Below are 18,360 nucleotides of genomic sequence, written 5' to 3'. Positions count from 1 at the left end.
TGGACTTGGATATAAAAAAATGTATATGAGGGTAGAATATGATGTGTGCATGTGTCATTTTGTTTGATTCCTGATATTGAAATTGTTTCTCGGTTGGTACAGTTGTTCCTGGGTTCCTTCTTTGTTGCACACTTTAGCTGTTAGGAGTGGCTCCTGATCAAAGTGGTCATGCATTTTACGTGAATCCTTGATTATTCCAAGAGTCTTTATTTACCACTTGTCATACAAGTACAACACACAGTGAAGTGTGTCCTGACACTGCAAAACATTATAAGCAATAAGAAAATCTAAATCAAAACTCTGAAACTTTAAATAAAAAACCTGAAAGTGTACATTGTGGAAATGGAATGTTAAAGTGCTTTGTGCCACATTGGCACAGCAATGTGCTGACAGAGCAAAAGTAGACCAAAAGTAACCGAAACTACCAAAGTAACAGACTGAGCAGAGCAATGTAAGCATAGTGAAGCAGCATTATCAGTGTAGCAGCGCGTGACGTATAATAAATCAGACATGATATGAATTATGACAGTGAAAGTTCTGCAATGTAACAAGAATATGATATAAAATCCAGTTCCAGACCCTTATGGTGATGCTATGAGGGGAGTGGGGGCATGTCCTGGCTCGAATGGCCTGAGGATAGAAGCTCCTCTTCACTCTCTGTCTTTGCCCCGATGGTGTGGAACCTTCCAAAAACAAGTCACTGGGATGGGAGCTGCTCTGGACCAACATCTCCTGGTGTAAATGTCCTGAAGGGAAGGGAGATGCTGTTATTGATCCTTTTACCTTAGTTTTAAAGTGTGTATTTATTTCTTACTCTTCTTATATTTATTGCTTGTCTTTTGCACTGAATGTAACTCGAACCTCTTCATCCGGTCTCTATATACTGCACTGTGTACAGCAGAGATGACAATAAAGTTTACTTTGACGTGAGCAGCAGCGCTCTGCAGCACACATCACTCTGTGAAGAGCTTTTCGGTCCTGAACACAACTAATCCCAGGATGTGATGTTCTGTGTGAGGATGCTCTCCACAGCACCTGAATAGAATCACTTAGTCCCTCTCTCTATGTTCTTAACACATTATTTTCACCTTCCTCTACCTCTTCCTCACTCTGCTGTTGTCCCGCCTCCTGCACTTTTTCTCTGCTGGTGCTAAATTTGACCTTTTCACCACTTCCTCCAAGGTAAACTCTCTTTTACAAGTTGCATGAGGGGAGGAGTTCAGGGATTTGATTGGGCAGTGTCCGTATCGGAAATGAGCGAATGGATGCTGTCAGTGTGTGTTGGGTCGGTGGGTAAATGACCCATCAGGTCACCGGGAAAATGCCAGATTACCGGTCCAGCCCTGCTGAGCAGCTGTTTCTGTTGGGGAAAAATTGGCTTAAAACATATTTTATAGGCATATATGTGGTTCTCAGTGACATTTGAAGTTCCACATTTCTGAAAATGAAAAAGTACCTCTTAGCAGTAGCATATTAGGACTCAAGGGAGTCTATCTCAGACTGTGTGTGAGGCCCTTTGTAGGTAATGATGGGTTTAAGATACATTTATAAAAGAAAATGAAGGGTCTGGGCGAAGGAGAATAAATATAAAAGAAATAAACTCAAGGTGATTACGTCATACCTTTATTGAAAAAAAACTTTCACAAAATATTTTTAATTGAATTTTTATTATAATTATTTAATACTGAGTGTGAAATGTTTTGTCACACTCACGCTGAGGCGCGGGGTGTGGGTATTATTTTGGAAAGAAAGGACCGGAAGTTACATTCACGTACTCTCGCTTTATTTTCCGGGAGAGAGGGTTTCCTGACTCTCAGAGATGTCGCCACTTCTCAAAGACCATTGGGTGAGAGCGGGGAGAACTGATGATGTCACCCTGTTCGTAAACAGGATGAAGCGTTCATATACTCGATATATTTATTTATTCAGCCCCACGCACGTGTGTGTGACTCACACGTCATCGTAAATCATGTAAATAAGCGTCTTTGCTCAGTTCAGTTGCGCCTCCTGAGGTTCCCACGCGGATCCCTGTTCTCCATCAGTCAGCACAACCTGTATTTCCTGTGTGGGATTCGAGTGATTCACGCTCTGCGTGTTCAAACAGCTTATAGATCTGAGACAGCGACGCGTTTCACTTTCAGTTCAACATTTCAATCCACGCACGCTCTGCTTTTTTATTTGTAGAAAAGTCTGTGAAACAGAAACGGACGTGACTACAAATACACAACGCCTCTGAAGTTCTTTAAATTACTGCACGTGGAGCCAGATGTTAGAAGTTTTGTCCAAATATGAAATATTAAGAGTCGGCGCAAACTCTTTGAGGCTCGCACAGACGTCTGAACAGCGCCACCTGCTGCTACGGAGAGGAACGAGCCTCAGCCTCTGTTTATCAGCTGGAAGTTTAGATTACAGTAACACGTGGATATAAAGTACTTTGAAATGTGAAAAGTTACATTTAAAGATAGTTTATTGTATGTTTCAGTGCCAGATTTTACACTGTCACGTTATCACTAAAGCACTTCTGGATGGATGCAAACTGCATTTCGTTGCCCTGTACCTGTGCATGTGCAATGACAATAAAGTTGAATTCTATTCTATTCTATTCTATTAATGATGTTATTCTGAAAACTGTGGAAAAGAGAAGCAAATCCTGCCAATTCCACACAGCAAAACGCTGTGCAACGTCACGCTTAATGGACAAAGAGAAGAAACTGATTAACAAAACGAGTATATGTAATATTATTAATGTGCAGTGAAGTTTTTGATTGATTGATTGAATCTTTATTTTGAACATGTTGAAAAAGTATAAAAAAAATAGAATTAAAAGAGACAAATGAACAAAGCAAACAAAAGGAAAACAAGCAACCACAACTCCAAATAACGTCCATGTTCAAAAAGGAGCAGGAAGAAGCATAAGCTTATTTAATCCCACCCCTTTTCCACTCTCTAGTATCAATAGACTACAGAAATACCTCCTTGTAATTACATTATATGTTATGTGTAATTTTTTTTTTTTTTTTTTAATATATACACATATATGTTTCTATCTATCCATACCTACGTATATACACACATATACACATTTTCAATAACCCCATTAACACCTGAAGGATACACAACCTACAATTTTATTTATTTATATATATATATATATATATATATATACACATACACACATACATATACATACATATACACATACATATATACCCATACCAACAAACCCGTGCATGCGCACACACATGAAAATATTAGACAAGAACACCCTATCAAATCTCTACCTTTTCCCTGTACCCTGTAAAAACCATATCCTTAAACTGCTTTTTAAACTGCGCCATGCTTGGACTTTGCTTCATATCTTTACTTAGTCTGTTCCACAGCTTCACTCCACACACAGAGATGCAAAAACTTTTTAATGTTGTACGGATACGAGGATGTTTTAAATTTAATTCCCCCCTCAAATTGTATCCCCGTTCCCTTTTAGAAAACATTTTTAGAATATTGTCAGGAAGCAGGTTATTTATTGCTTTATATATAATTTGTGCTGTGAGAAAATGAACCAGATCTGTGAATTTTAGAATTTTTGATTTTAAGAATAGTGGATTTGTATGATCTCTGTAACCAGTTTTATGGATTATCCTTATGGCCCTTTTTTGTAATATAAAGATTGATGATAGCGAACATTTGTAAGTATTGCCCCAAACCTCTGCACAGTAATTCAAATACGGTGCAATCAGGGAACAATAGAGAACGTGGAGTGATTTGTGGTCCAGAATGTGTTTTACTTTACTCAAGATTGAGACACTTCTTGAAATTTTGTTATGTATATGATTTATATGAGACTTCCAGTTTAATTTATCATCTATAATCACACCAAGAAACTTATGTTCAAGTACTCTTTCAATTTCCACACCATCTACATGAATCTGCACTTGTGCATTTCTAAGGGAATTCCCAAATAAGATAATTTTAGTTTTACTTAGATTTAGCGATAGTTTGTTCCTGTTAAACCATTTTTTAATTTTGCACATTTCTGAAGTAATTGTATCCAGCAGCTCCTTTAGATTCCCCCCAGAACAAAAAATATTTGTGTCATCTGCAAATAATACTAATTTTAATATATCAGATGCCTTACAAATATCATTTATATAAATAATAAATAATTTTGGACCCAGTACAGAGCCTTGTGGAACACCACAAGCAATGTCCAAGCATGATGAGGAATGGACACCCAGCTTCACAAATTGTTTCCGGTCACTTAAATAATTTTTCACCCATTGCAGTACAACCCCCCTAATCCCATACCGTTCCAGTTTATTAATTAATATGTCATGATTGATTGTGTCGAATGCTTTCTTGAGATCCAGAAATACTCCAGCTGCATACTGTTTCTGATCTATAGCATTCGTAATCTCCTCAATTGATTCGATTAATGCCAGAGATGTTGATCTTTTTGATCTGAATCCATATTGACTGTCAGAGAGTAATTTATATTTATCTAAGAATTTGTCTAATCGTTTATTAAACAGGTTTTCTAGGATTTTGGAGAATTGTGGTAGTAAAGAAACAGGCCTGTAATTTGTGAAGTGGCGTCTATCCCCGGTTTTATACAGCGGCACAACTTTAGCTATTTTCATTTTGTTTGGCACTTTTCCCATCTGAAATGATAAGTTGCAAATATATGTTAGAGGTCCTACAATTCCTTCAATCACCTTCTTGACGATTTTCATGTCAATATCATTACAATCAGTGGATGTTTTATATTTACACATGTGTACAGTGTCAATTATTTCTTTTTCCTCCACTGATGTGAGGAACATTGAGTTAGGGTTCCTATCAATCAGGTTTTCACTACAGTCTACTGATGGCAGTGACTCAGGAATTTGTTCTGCCAGTTTTGGTCCAATATTTACAAAATAATGATTAAAGCTGTTGACCTTATCAGCAGTGTTTTCCATAATATTGCCATTATCGATAAAGTATTGTGGATAACTTTGTTGTCCAGAATTATTTTTAATGATACCGTTTAAAACATCCCATATTCCTTTCATATTATGTTTATTGTTGTTCAATATTTTACTATAATACTCCTTTCTACATACACGTATAATATTGGTCAACTTATTTTTGTATTTTTTATATTTATTTTCAGCATCTTTTGTTCTTTGTTTGAGGTATTCCATATAGAGTGTATTTTTCTTTTTACATGCATTTTGTAAACCCTTAGTGAGCCATGGTCTATCTGAATATTTGTGCTTTCTGTTGTATTTTATTGTTGGACAGTTTTTATCGTACAACTCCATGAATATTCTTAAAAATATGCCATATGCAATATCAATATCAGCTTCTTTGTACACCTTGTCCCAGTCCTGATTTAATAGATCGTTCTTAAATGCAGTCATCGTTTCTTTCGTCCTTACACGTCTGTATCTCAGTTGTTCTTCATGCTGATTTTTCTTATAATTAGTGTCATAAACTGCAAAAACTGGTAGGTGATCACTGATGTCATTAATTAATATTCCGCTCACAATGTTGTTTTCCATATTGTTAGTGAAAATATTGTCAAGTAAGGTGGCACAATGTGGTGTAATTCTGCTAGGCCTGGTTATTTTAGGATGTAAACTCAAACTGTACATAGTGTTTAGGAATTCGTCGCTCATTTTATGCTTTTTTGGATTCAACAGGTCAATATTAAAATCACCACAGATAAACATAACTTTTTGATTTGTTTTAGAGAATATTTCCTCTATGAAGTCATTAAATACTTGAATACTAGAGCCAGGTGTTCTATATATACAGCTAATTATTACATTTTTTTCTTTTTCCTTATAAATTTCAATTGTTATACATTCTAGTAAATTATCAATTACAGTTGTCATACTTTCTACCACCTTGTAGTTTAGGTTTTTATCCACATACACAGCTACTCCCCCTCCACTCTTGTTCCTTCTATTTACAAAATTCACTTCATATCCCTCCAGTCCAAAGTCCGTTCCTTTCTCCGCATTGATCCATGTTTCAGAAATGGCAATAATTCCAAATGGATTTGTCAACTCATTTAGATATTCCTTTATATTGTTGAAGTTGGCATACAGACTTCTGCTATTAAAATGGATTATTGATAATTTATTTTCCGTGTTGATGGTGTGCTTAAACTGTTCATCAGTGAAGTAGCAGCAGTTACAGCTGATGTTGTAGTAGAAATTATTTTCCGGGTCTATATCCTTTTCTAAGTCTAGAACATTATGGTCTGTGTATTGAAATGTTCTCAGTTCCAGATTATCATAAAGAGAATTCCAATGAGTCATGTTGATATTGTTGCCGGATGCAGATGAAGTTCTTTTGGACTGTGCCATGTGTTGTGTTGTGTGTCACGTCACATGTGTATTCATACCTCCAGAGTAAGTTGACCTCAGTATTTGTCCAGCTCTTCCATATTTCTGATGACCAACACTTTGGCTTGTTCCGGTGTTCCATTGAGTTTAATGAATACTTTGCAGTTGGTGGTCCATGTATTTTGAATTTTTCCCTGTTTCTTCAAGTAACGTGCTTTCCTGGCAATGTCCGCATTTCTTTTTATCAGATGTTCGTTCATGAAGACATCGGATCCTTTCAGTTTCCTTCCTTGTTTTAACAGTGCTGTTTTCTGTTTGCAAATCTCACAATGATGGCTGGTTTGTTACTGTCATTTTTTCGGGGTAGAGGGTGGCAAGCCTCAATGTTGTTATAATCCACTTCCACACCTTTGGACCGTAGAAAGGTAACCACTTGATGCTCCGTGGAGTTGACATCTTCCTCTCCTGGCCCTCCTACATTGTCAGTTGCCTGCTTTATCTACGTGTCACTTCCTTTCCTCATCTGTGATTGGCTCTTGTGTTCTTTTGTCTCCTGCTTATTACCTGACAGAAATCCTTTTATAAAGACTTCAGTTACTTGTTGCCTTACAGTGAGTACTGTAGTCCTGTTAGCTGTACTGTTACTGCACGTGTTTGTGTTCCTAGTGTATTTTAGGTGGTCTGTGAGTTATGAAGGGAAATACAATAATTAAAGCCCATCTGAACCTATTCACAGTTATAATGAAACTGAAATCTTTACAGGTAAGACCACCAGAGCACACGCAGCAGGAGACAGGAGGACAGCACCCAGACACTTAATGCATGAACTCAAACTGTCTTGGTCTTTGTCACTTTAACTATACTTCAAATTCTGTTCATCAGAAAGTCACAGCTGAAAAACGATTTCCCCTGCAGTTCCTCCAACGTCCAGCAGAGGCAGCAGTGAGTCAGCCCCACAGATTCTCATGTTAAAATTATACAGCAGAAATAAACATGTTTACAGCCTGATACACAAACTGTTTGTTCTCTATATTAAATGTCCCTCCTCATAATGAAGAGGGACATTTAATATAGAGAAAATGTTTTTAAATCCAATCAGTTTATTGTCAGTCAACCTGAGGAGTCTGGGCTCCAGTTCTGATGAGCAATATGTGTGATGCATCCATGCAGTGTGCAGGTGCAGCTGGATAACCAGACTAACTAGCATTAGCTGATAACGGCTCATGACTGCACCACAGCAGTGCCCTTCTGCTCACAATGCCTCCCAGTGTACTCAGTGATGTCCAGGCCAAGAACGTTGTAGTTGCTACTGCAACTGGTGGCTCGTACTTCAGAGTGAGACAAGGTGGGGCTACGATGGCTGAAAACATGCTGATGGTGACTAAAGTGGCATTTTTATACAAGTCTGGCAGCTTTTGAGAGCAGACAGGGAACAAATCAAGCCCAAGAAAGTGTTGCAGGTTTTGTGGCTACGAAGAACTCAAGGGAGCCTATCTCAGACTGTGTGTGAGGCCCTTTGTAGGTAATGATGGGTTTAAGATCAGCCATGACACGAAGATGGCCGACTGGATCCCAGAAACAACGGTCACCACAGCCAGCGGCTGATTCAGCTTCTTTACCCAGGACCCCACGGTAGATCTGAAGCAGGTTAGCCAGAGTGCAGGAGATGCAGAGGGTAAAGCTGCTGCCAAATATAGGAAAGCCTAAAGAGGGTTTGTGCAGGAAGCTGAAGGTAAGACAGAAGCTCCAGAAAAGATAACAACAGATACATTATGAACACAGCAACAACCCCGAGAGTGAGAACGATCCCGGAGGTCACCAGAGAGCTCGGAACGATCGAGGGATCCAACCGGAGTGAGAAATCCCCCCGATTTACCTATGCCTCTGTTCATCATGTGAATACTGCTCGTCACCGCAGCCACACCTGCAGAGACGAAACACTTCAATACCCCGAGAAGATTTTCCTTCCTCAGCCCAAAGAATCAAATCCTCAGCAAAGGATTTATGGAAAAACCCTGAATGCAGAATCCACACAGCAGCACCCGATCAGCATCATGGAGCAGGACAGTGAGAGTCCCATTATACACTACAGAACTAACAGTATTTATAAATGGAGATGTGCATAATTATTATGGTTTATATTTTATACTGGCACACTCCTGGGACTGTTAATGTTCAGCTTCCATGTGTAGTGTTGCAATGATGATTTCAGGTGCACTGTGTAAACAGTTTGATGGTTTCTAATGTCTGTGCGGAGCTTTGCTTACCACCATCGTCAGATTCAGTGTTCATGTAAAAACTGATGTCATGTGTGGAGCATATGAATGCACCAGTGTCCCACACAATGCACAGCTGAAGAAAACCAGAGCTGCTGCATTCATGTGTCCCACACACTGATGAAAACTGCATAAAACTATTGAACCGTGCAGTACCTGCGACACAGGCTGCACAGCGTAGTGGGACAGGTGTGACAACGACAAGACGCGAGAGTCTGAAGGGATCATCTGAGTTCATTAAAATACATTTTACTGTAGTTTACTGTATTCTGTCCACCAGGACACGACCATACTGCAGTACTGTTTGCTCTGTTATTAATGTCACTGCTAAAGCATATGTTTGACTCGTATACAAGCCGGCAAGCTCGCCTCTCTAAGCTGACTTTACTCACATGCAGCGAGATAAAAACTGTGAAAAACGATCCTACTTAATCAATCATTTTAAAGATTAATATGGATAATGTTGTGCTGCTGTGAGAGCAGCTCTAAATTTTTATATGCAGTATTTTCACAGTACTGTAACTGGACTGATTCCAGGGGAAAACTCTGAACTCCTGTCCTGGTGGACGTGTAGCAAAGCAGTCACATCCCCGAACGTAAAAATCTGAGATTATTCTGGGAAATAAATGAAACTTTCATCTCACCGTCGAAGCCTTCAGGTTTCTGCAGAGACACTCTGAAACTGATTCTCCAGTCGTTTCTATCTCCATCCTGTGTTCCAGTACGTGATGTCACATCCCAAACCGGGGTCTCCATCGCTGTCAGAGGACATCTGGGTGGTGTCCACACTGAAGTTCACCACTAGAAGCTGTGGAGACAAAAACCGTAAACATTTGTGACAAAATAAAATAAAACACATGGATTCTGTTACTTTAACAAGTAGAAGCTAAAACGATCCTGACATGAACGTTGATTTTCGCTCTCTTTTATCACGCGTCAGGCTGTATTCAGTGTTATAAATATTTTGGAACAGTTATTGATTCAAAGCTTGTTGAAGCAAAGCGTGACGCTGTGTGCAGGAAGCAGCAGCGCTCGTGCTCGAGGAGCCTCTCTCGCTTCCACGTTGATAAAACCACGATGATTTGATTTTATCTTCCTTCGTCCGATTGATCTTTTCCTTTGGTGTTTGGATATTTATCTAAAAAACTCACTCAGTCAATCAGCTGATTGGTGAAGCACAGCACACGGTTACAGCGGTTGGCTGGTTTAATTTTCCAGGATGATTCACGCGAGTTTCAGTTTCGTCCTTCTGGAGGTTTCTGCTCCCAAAATCTAAAACAACAAGCTTTAAAAATAGCAGCAGCGTTACTCAGATGGACATATTATAGTTTTGCATGTGTTATTGTTGTGTGTTGTGGCTGTACTGAGAGTGTTCATGACTCACGACTGCAGAACAAATCTACCTACAGGTACAGATAAAGTTACCTGACAAATCAAGTGGGACCAGGAAGGGCGATCCAGGAGGATCATCTGGTTTAAGGTCCTCAAAACTTATGAACTTGACGAGCCTTACTCGTTCAGATTCAGGAAGGCCTGCAGACCTATCTGAAGTCCTCTGAGAGCTCAGGCAGCTAATAAAACAAACGAGCCTCAAAGAACTGAGTGCAGTGAACAGAACATACGAGATAAACGGCAAAGGAAGGTTTGAAACATCAGCGGACGAGTTGGAAACGTGAGTGAAGCGGAAAGGAACCAGCTCGGTGTCTCACTGAGAAATTCCAATAGGTACCTGACATCACCGGCGCCTGAATGTCCTGTGTTTGGCGCTCTCTAGCAAAGGCCAAATGGTCAGTTTGGTGGCGTTCAAGGAGACGAAGCCTTTTCAAAGACGTTTCTTGTTTTTGAAGCCCGTCTCAGATGCCGTCTGATGGTTATGGCGCTGCAGCGGGCACCAGTAACGGCCTTGATTTAGGTCGAGGATCGTCTCCACGGGCAGCTAATTGGATCCTCCAGCTCAGTGCTGGTGACATTTTTTGGGTCTTCCACTTGACTTTTTGGTCAATAACCCTCAGGATGATTTAAGAAATTCCAAATGACCGTCTCACTGTCAATGGCGTGTCCAGCGGGGTGGCCTGGGGGGGCACAGGCCACCCCCCCAAACCAGACTGGCCACCCCAGGTGCCACCCCAAAGGCAAAACAATAAAATTCAATCAAATATCAAATGTCCGATTATGTTTTCACGGTGAAGCTCAGATATCCGATTGTAAGTGAATGCAGCATCCTTCTGCGCTATGTGCATCACGTTAGCAAAGGTAGGAGAGCCAAGCACGAAAGACGTCACTGCAGGAAACAATTTTTCGGTGAAAGAAAATGACAGAATAAATGTCCCGGTAAGTAATATCAAGTTTGTTGAGTTTAGTAAACTTCGGTGAAATTAGAATACCAAGGAAAAAATAACACTTAAAGAATTATTGCAGCCGTGGAATATTTCAGACAGTATGCTACAGAGGGGAGCTAACATAAGAGTTATGAGTTATAAGATGTAATCTAAGTCGTAACATTGCTGTATGGAGCTGCAGATTTGGTTGCAGGTTAACATCGCTGGACTGGCCATCGGGCTTATTTGACTTATTTTTTATTTTTTTTGTAACGGCATGAACAATGAGAGGTGGTGGATTGGCCAGATGCAGGTCGATGTGTAGAAATAACTCCGTTGTTTGGTGGTGGCTATGGCGGGGCTTCCACAGAGGCAGCAGGTGGATGAGGGAAGGGGAGGCAGGAGGAGAGCCCCGAGGCAGCCGCCAGTCCGAGTGTCAGGTGAACTGAACTTCAGGTAAGAAGTTATGACCTGCAGTCTATCTGGGTCAGATATAAACCAAGTTTAGGTGGAGTTTATTTTAGTTGTGCTGACTTTTTACTGTCAGTTGCAATAACTCATACTGCGTTCTAGCCAGCTTGATGGAGTTTTTATACAGCTGGGTGGTGCTATGATGTTACTGATAGTGAACTTTATTTTATTCATAAGGTTAGTAGAGTTGCCAACGGCTCCTTAAAAAAATGGAATGGTCCCTCATTCAGAGAAAATATTACACGTTTCGTATTAGGGCTGAACGATTATGGAAAATAATCTAATTGCGATTTTTTTGCCCCAATATTGCGATTGCGATGCGATATGCGATTATTTTTTAAGGTCTTTGTCTTCTGTATTATTAAACAAAGACAAGCAATACATCATATAGTATGGCCAATACTATATTACATTAATTTTAAACTGTTCTTTCCTGGAAGACAGACCTCTGTTATGATGACATGAGGTGATGCATGAATTGATGACTGACATTTTTATTTAACTTCTTCAATCACAACAGTATATTTGAACATACACAATAGTTTATTTTTAGCTTACAAACATCTGAGCATAAAGTGCTGACAAGGAACCCTGGTGTAAACATTAAAATGAAAGTCAGTACAATGTGCAGATTGCAGAAATATACATAAACAAAATCAGTGGCTTTACCACACTCAGTTTTTCGACATCTGTGAACTACTAGACAGTCATTCAATTAAAAAATAATATTAAATAAATAAAACTAATAAATAAAAAATACACACATCTTACTGATCTCTGCAGTCAGTAACATTACACATAAAGTGCAAACATAATAGCAATTGTATAAACACACACACAAACACGCCTTTAAAGTTTAAAGGCGTGAAATTGGACGGTCTAGTTCTGATTAGCGTCACCGCTGTCTCGGTGGAGTTTAATAAACTCGGCCGTCTGCTTCTTGCTATCTAAAATATAACCAGACACTGGTGTAAATTCTCGACTGTCTCATACTTCTGTTTAATAAGTTTTCTGTTTGACGTTTAGTCAGCTGTGTGAAAACCAAGGAGGAACCCACCCGGGGGATTAATAAAGTTTTATTTTATCTAATCTAATAACTTTAATCTCAGCCAAACCGATTTACTCACGAACAAACAAAACACTGAAAAAAGCCCAACAATAACATTTTTAGGTTGTCTAAGTGACTTATATATCACGTTTAACCCGAGCAGCGAAACTCCGCGGTGATCTGAAAATGATGTGCCGGGAGTTGTGCCGTTCTCGGCCGCATCAGTAACCCTCGAGCTCCCGGCTAGCTGTCGAGCTGGTGGGTAGCAGACGCCTCTGAAAACGTCGAATCTTGATAAACCGAGCAGATATTTGATGTTTACACAACTACTTTCTCGCCTGAAAATATGTTAAAAGTTTATTTTCTGACCCAGAAAGATTAGTATGAGTAATTTTAAAACTTAGTAGCGGCCGCCATTGTTGGAAACTGGAGTTTGGCTGGGCCGCGCTATGAATTCTGGGATATGGTAGTAATTTGGACAGCCTTATAATCGCAGTATAATCGCAGCCTTTGCGGTTAGAAAATTGCACTTGATCATGTCGCGATATTATCGCAAATGCGATATATCGTTCAGCCCTATTTCGTATTGAGCTGAGAAGAGACGCAGTTTGTCCCGGACTTCAGCTAGGATGGAAAAAAGACACAAAACTGGATTTATTCTGTCATTACGCTGCACAGCTGCCTCTTCTCTCATTCTCTCCCCCTCCCTCTCCTGTTGCTACTTCAATCATGAAACTCATCAATGATCAGCTGATCGGCTTTTCTCTCTCGTTTGTTTATCGCCCACTTTGCGCCAGAAAGAGGAAACCAGCAGATGTTGCGCTAAACAACAGCAGCACGTTTAAGCTTGATCAGCTGTTGTTAGAATTTATTTAATATTAATTTCTAGTATCAGCTGATGTTTGCTGGAGCCACAGCTATAAAGCTGCTGGTCATGATATCGGTTTGGATATGTGGTGAGAGGGAAACATGAAACCAGGAGATGTCCTTACTGAACCATCAGAGCTGAACAGGTGATGGAGAAACAGGTTTACCTTTTAGGTGACATGAATGAGTTGAAGTTATGAACTGTTTCTGAGAGACTAATAACACCAGGATCCTTTTTTATGTAGCTGACAGCTGGTAACTGTGCAGGGGCGGGTCTAGCAAAGTGTTGCCAGGGGGGCATGTAGGGCATTAACAGGGAGAGGGGGGCGCAAAGACATACTTTTCTTTCTTATTCTCATTTAAAATACCTAGCTTTTATTAAATAATTATCTAAATCTTACAACTAAAGTTTTTATCTGACGTAAAATGTATAGAAATCATACATATACCAACAAGACTGTACATCACTGTCACCACAGCGTTTGTTTTCATTCAAAGGCTTTATGGCTTTAATACCTGGTGGGTCGGTCTGTAGTCAAAATGCCCGATTTTCTGTCCCAGTCCAGCCCTGCAGGTTATACTGGCAGTGTCACCATGCCAGCTGACTGTATTTCATCATCAGCCAGTGTTGTTCTTTATCAATATTACCAAAGTTTACCATAAGGCAGCATAGAAAGTATTTACTTGCTTTCAGGTTTTATTCAAATGTTAGTCTTTTCAGTTGTTTCCCCACTTTTTTCCTGTTTCAAAATCAAACACCAGTTTGTGAGAAGATTATCTTCTTTTTTTAACAGGCAGAGAAAGTTTTGCATTGGCATTGGCTAATTTGTCAATTGTTTGTTACAAATGTTCGTATTTTAATATAAAAAAAATGTTTTTGCCCAAAACATATGTGCACTACATGTCAGTAAAAATGCTATGCAAATATTGCTGTCCTTGAATGCTGAGTAAACACTGACAAAGCACTGATTGTATCTCTTGTACTTTATCAACGCAGTATCTAAAAACTTTGCACCGTAGTGGTTAAAATCTCATTCTAATAAGAGTTAAAAGTGCATTTGGTTATTAGGTTTATAGGATTATTGAATTATGGTTAATGGTTGGTAGAATTTTTTTTTTAAAACATTATCTGCCAATTAAATCTGCCACCCTTCTCCAAATCTGTGCCCCTACCTGGCCCCCCCAACAAAAATTTTCTAGACACGCCACTGCTCACTGTGTCCCACCTCAGCGAGAGACCCTGCTTATGCAGTTCAACAACCCGACCACGTTCACAAAGGCAATGTTTTCTTGCCTTTGCCATCAGAACGTCATGAGTGCGACTACCTGACAGAAAATCACAATGAATCCACATTTCTGCACAGATTTGTCCTTTAAAGGCATGCGGTCCTAAACCTTTGATCAGCTGTAAAACAGCTGTTTAAGTTTAAGTGTTGTATTTAATAAACTGCATGTTTAAAAAAATGTTGTGTCTCACTCCTGCTGCTTCTTGTTGCATGTTGAAGCTCGATTTGGAACCTTGTTAAAATCCAAGCATGCAAAATATGATTTTTTGTCATTTTTCAAGTGGTCTTAAACTTTTGATGGGGACGTATCTGGGGATTCTAAACATCGTTGTAAAGACCTCTAATATACACACAAACACAAGAAATAATCCTAAAAACATACACGAGCTTACGATAGAAATACAAAAACACCAAAAACTTTAAGCTATCATCATAGGTTGAACATTTAGACCCTGGACTAACTGCCTCCAGAGCTTTTATGATGTCCTGATATTTACTGACTGAGACCTGTAAACAGCCACTCGCAGGTGGCTTTTTCTCACTTTGCATCACACAGAACAAAGCAGCCGTGTTGCGTTTGCACTGTTGTACCTCAGATGGTGTACACGTCACCATATATTTGCATACTGCACAGGCTCCAGATCAGGACAAACATTTCTTAAACACCTACTGAGGTGACTGGAAAAAGCTGTGACTGGTTTTCTGGACCACCAGGGGGCAGCACAGACCTGCCGAGGCGCTGGAACAGATGTGAAGCAGACTCAGTACAGATGTGGTTCACAGCAGCAGAGGGCAGACTGGCAGCAGCTCTCCCTCCTGTGATGGTGTCCTCGCTCTTTGACGGTGACCAGGTTCTAATTTGTGAGTCGGGGCCGTGTTTTATCGGACCGGTCCTGAGATTCAGAGGCTGGTAAACATGAGTCAAACCTCACAGTTAAGTTAAGATGAAGGATTCAATAACAATGCAGAGTGGGGGATTTCTTTCACAGCACCACATGTTGGGACACACAAATGGATTTGATGAACGTTTTATGATCCAGAGAGGGAAAAAAGCTGCCCTGTAAAACCAAAACTTTCACTTAAGCCTTTCTCCTCTTCCCCCTCCCTCCTGCCCAGCTCATCTTCCTCTTCCTCCTCTTCCTCCCCCAGCCTGCAGAGTGTTTGGAAGAACAAAAAGTCATCTGCTGTCCATCTGGCCGCTGTGCTGGGCGGTAATACCCCCTCATATTCCTCTGCTTCCCAAGCACCCGTGGACAATCCATTCTCTCACCCCCCCACCCCCGTCCCTGCCTTACCCTCCAGTTCCACCACAACCCCCCACTGGCCCCGATCCCTGTCCCAGGACCGAGAGGTGGGATCCGGTGTCAGTGCCCCAGAAAGACCCCTCTCTCTGGAACATGTGGGGGATCAGCAGCAGTGTTGCTCAGAGGGCTCAGTTTCACTGTTTGGGATTCTCACAGTAGCTTGCAACATATCCAACGCTTCCCAGGTGCTGGCAGCTCGCAGCAAAGCCGGGACAGAAAAGTGCTCAAGTTTTCTCACGAAGAGCAAAAACAAGAACTCCTCTGACACGATGAAGGTTTTCACATTGTGAGTCTGCAGGTTAACGTCTGTCTAAATCACACTCCACATGCTAAAGTAATGATGTCTGAAAAAAAAACAGTCATAGGGAAAAAGTCTGTTTGTGTTTCTGACATATGCAACATCCAACATCCAGTCCTCTAAACAGATGCATGTGACACATCTGAACGTCAACAAAGGCACCTGAGATGTCATTACAGGCTTAAGACGAATTAAAAACCACTAACAACCATTAAGTTACAAGAAACAAGCTTGAAAAACAACAACAAAAACATTTTTTTAAAAAACTATTAAAATAATAAAAACAAATTAATTAATAAAAACTGTCACTAAAAATAAAAGCAGGTATTTAAACTTGCAGCGTGTAAATTCTCATCACTAGATGTCAGTAGATTGTAGATTTGAGTCAGCTGAGTTCTGTATGTAACCGAGCTACCGTACAAATCTGGCTGCCCTTCATCTGCAGTGAGTGTAGGCTGTCAGCACGCTACATCTGCTGTTAGCTGCTGTTAGAGCTGCTGTTAGCTGCTGTTAGCTGCTGTTAGCTGGCACTGGTTAAACTTTCTTTGTCAGTTGCTGACGCTCAGTTAAAAACTCTCATATAATATGAGAACGTAATCAAACTTTATTAGAGGTAAAGACTGATTTTTACTAGACTAACTAGCATTAGCTAGCATAATGTTAGCTTATAACCAGCTGTTGTTGCTGTGTAGCTGTCTGGAGACAGTATCCACTCCCCTGACAATCAGTAACAGCAGCATTACTTTGAATAACTGAGGACGTTTTCGTGAGTTGCAGCCCTGACTTCATTTCAGGGGAAGAGGCTTGAGGTGACGAGGAAGAGGATGGGGTTTTATAAGACGCGGTTCATGTGAACATAAAGGATATTGCTGTTATTAATTTAACATGATTAAACTGAATGCATTTATATGAGAAGCAGTATTTCAAAAATTTATTGAAATACAAAAATGTTAAATTTAACATTTACCAAAGTCAGAAAAAATCTCAGCGTTCAGAAACTGTTGACTACTTTTTCTCCAAAATCTCTGCAGCTGCTGGACGGCTGCAGGTTTCTGTGCCTCCTCACAACAGTGAGGACACTCAGTGGGGTTCAGATCCAAGCTAACCTTCCTCAGTGCTGATTCAGATGTAATGCATGTGTTCAAATGTGGACCTGCTTCATATTTATGAGTCTCAGATTTAAAATGAACATAGAGTCTTAGCTTTAAATGTCATTTATATGAGTGTAATATAATTAAGCCACTGGACGACGGTCGTGTTCTCTGGTTACAACAGAGGACAGTTTCACTGAGATGTGAGAAAATAAAGACACAAAAAAGGAGCCCGGCGTGGCGAGCGCTCAGCTCGTGTTTTCTAAAAACATCATCGTGTAAAATCAACTTTTCAGACTCGGGCATGAACAGGACGCTTTTGGTTTTACAAGAATGCTTTAAGGATTAAGTGATTGGATTGAGACATTTTCTCTCTTACTTTTTAACATGAGTGTGCTTAGGGTTCTGTCTTTTTAGGTAATAAATATATTTTTAAAAGATGTGTTGTGGAAAGTTTGCCACTTAGACTAATACACAGTGAGTTTTTACCTCGGCTCAGCTGCTCTCTGAGGCTCTTTGCATCATTATTTTCACTGCTTTGCTGTCTGGTTGAGCCTCGCTGCTGTATCAGCCTTTTTCTGCAGCAGCAGGGAGTCATTTTCACTAAAAAGACTCATGTAAAGAAAATCCTCTCTGAACTCGGCCTGGAATTTAGAAGCTGAAGAGTCAGAGATGATGCACCAAAACAGACGGATTAGATCAGACAGGAACACAGCTCCAAATGAATGCTAATGTTCTTCATCCCAGTGAGCTTCACGAGTTCATGTTTCGGTTTGGTTCTTTTATTGCATTAGTGAGATGGTCACTGATATATATCCTCTGTGTGTATTCTAGTTTCACCTTCTTTTGTGATTTCTTTCTGTCTCCCGGTCAACTCCCTGAAGAAAGCCTGACATGCTGCATGGAAGCATTGTGAGCTAAGGCTGCTCACCTGCGTTGTCCAGGATATAAGAGCTGGCTTAGATGAGCTGCCCGGTCTCTCTCTTCAACCTGTTGGTGATCTTTGTTTCAGTCTCTGTGCTCCCCTGTTTAGGTCAGGTTTGCATGTCTGTTACTTCCTGTGAGC

The 18,360-nt window shown here is 40.2% G+C and overlaps 1 long non-coding RNA gene across 1 annotated transcript; it reads right to left on the bottom strand.

Moving 5' to 3' along the window:
* Positions 1–201: 201 nt before the first annotated feature.
* LOC143419893 (uncharacterized) lies at positions 202–10,513 on the bottom strand. The gene is made up of 4 exons (XR_013099915.1): positions 10,037–10,513; positions 9,763–9,896; positions 9,256–9,419; positions 202–746 (listed from the first exon to the last, which is right to left on the bottom strand). It is a non-coding gene; the product is annotated as an uncharacterized LOC143419893 (long non-coding RNA).
* Positions 10,514–18,360: the final 7,847 nt, after the last annotated feature.

Source organism: Maylandia zebra, linkage group LG1 (genome assembly GCF_041146795.1).
Source record: "Maylandia zebra isolate NMK-2024a linkage group LG1, Mzebra_GT3a, whole genome shotgun sequence".
Lineage (NCBI taxonomy): Eukaryota > Metazoa > Chordata > Actinopteri > Cichliformes > Cichlidae > Maylandia > Maylandia zebra.
The sequence above is the reverse complement of the archived record's forward strand: the minus strand, read 5'-3'. Positions and strand labels throughout refer to the sequence as shown.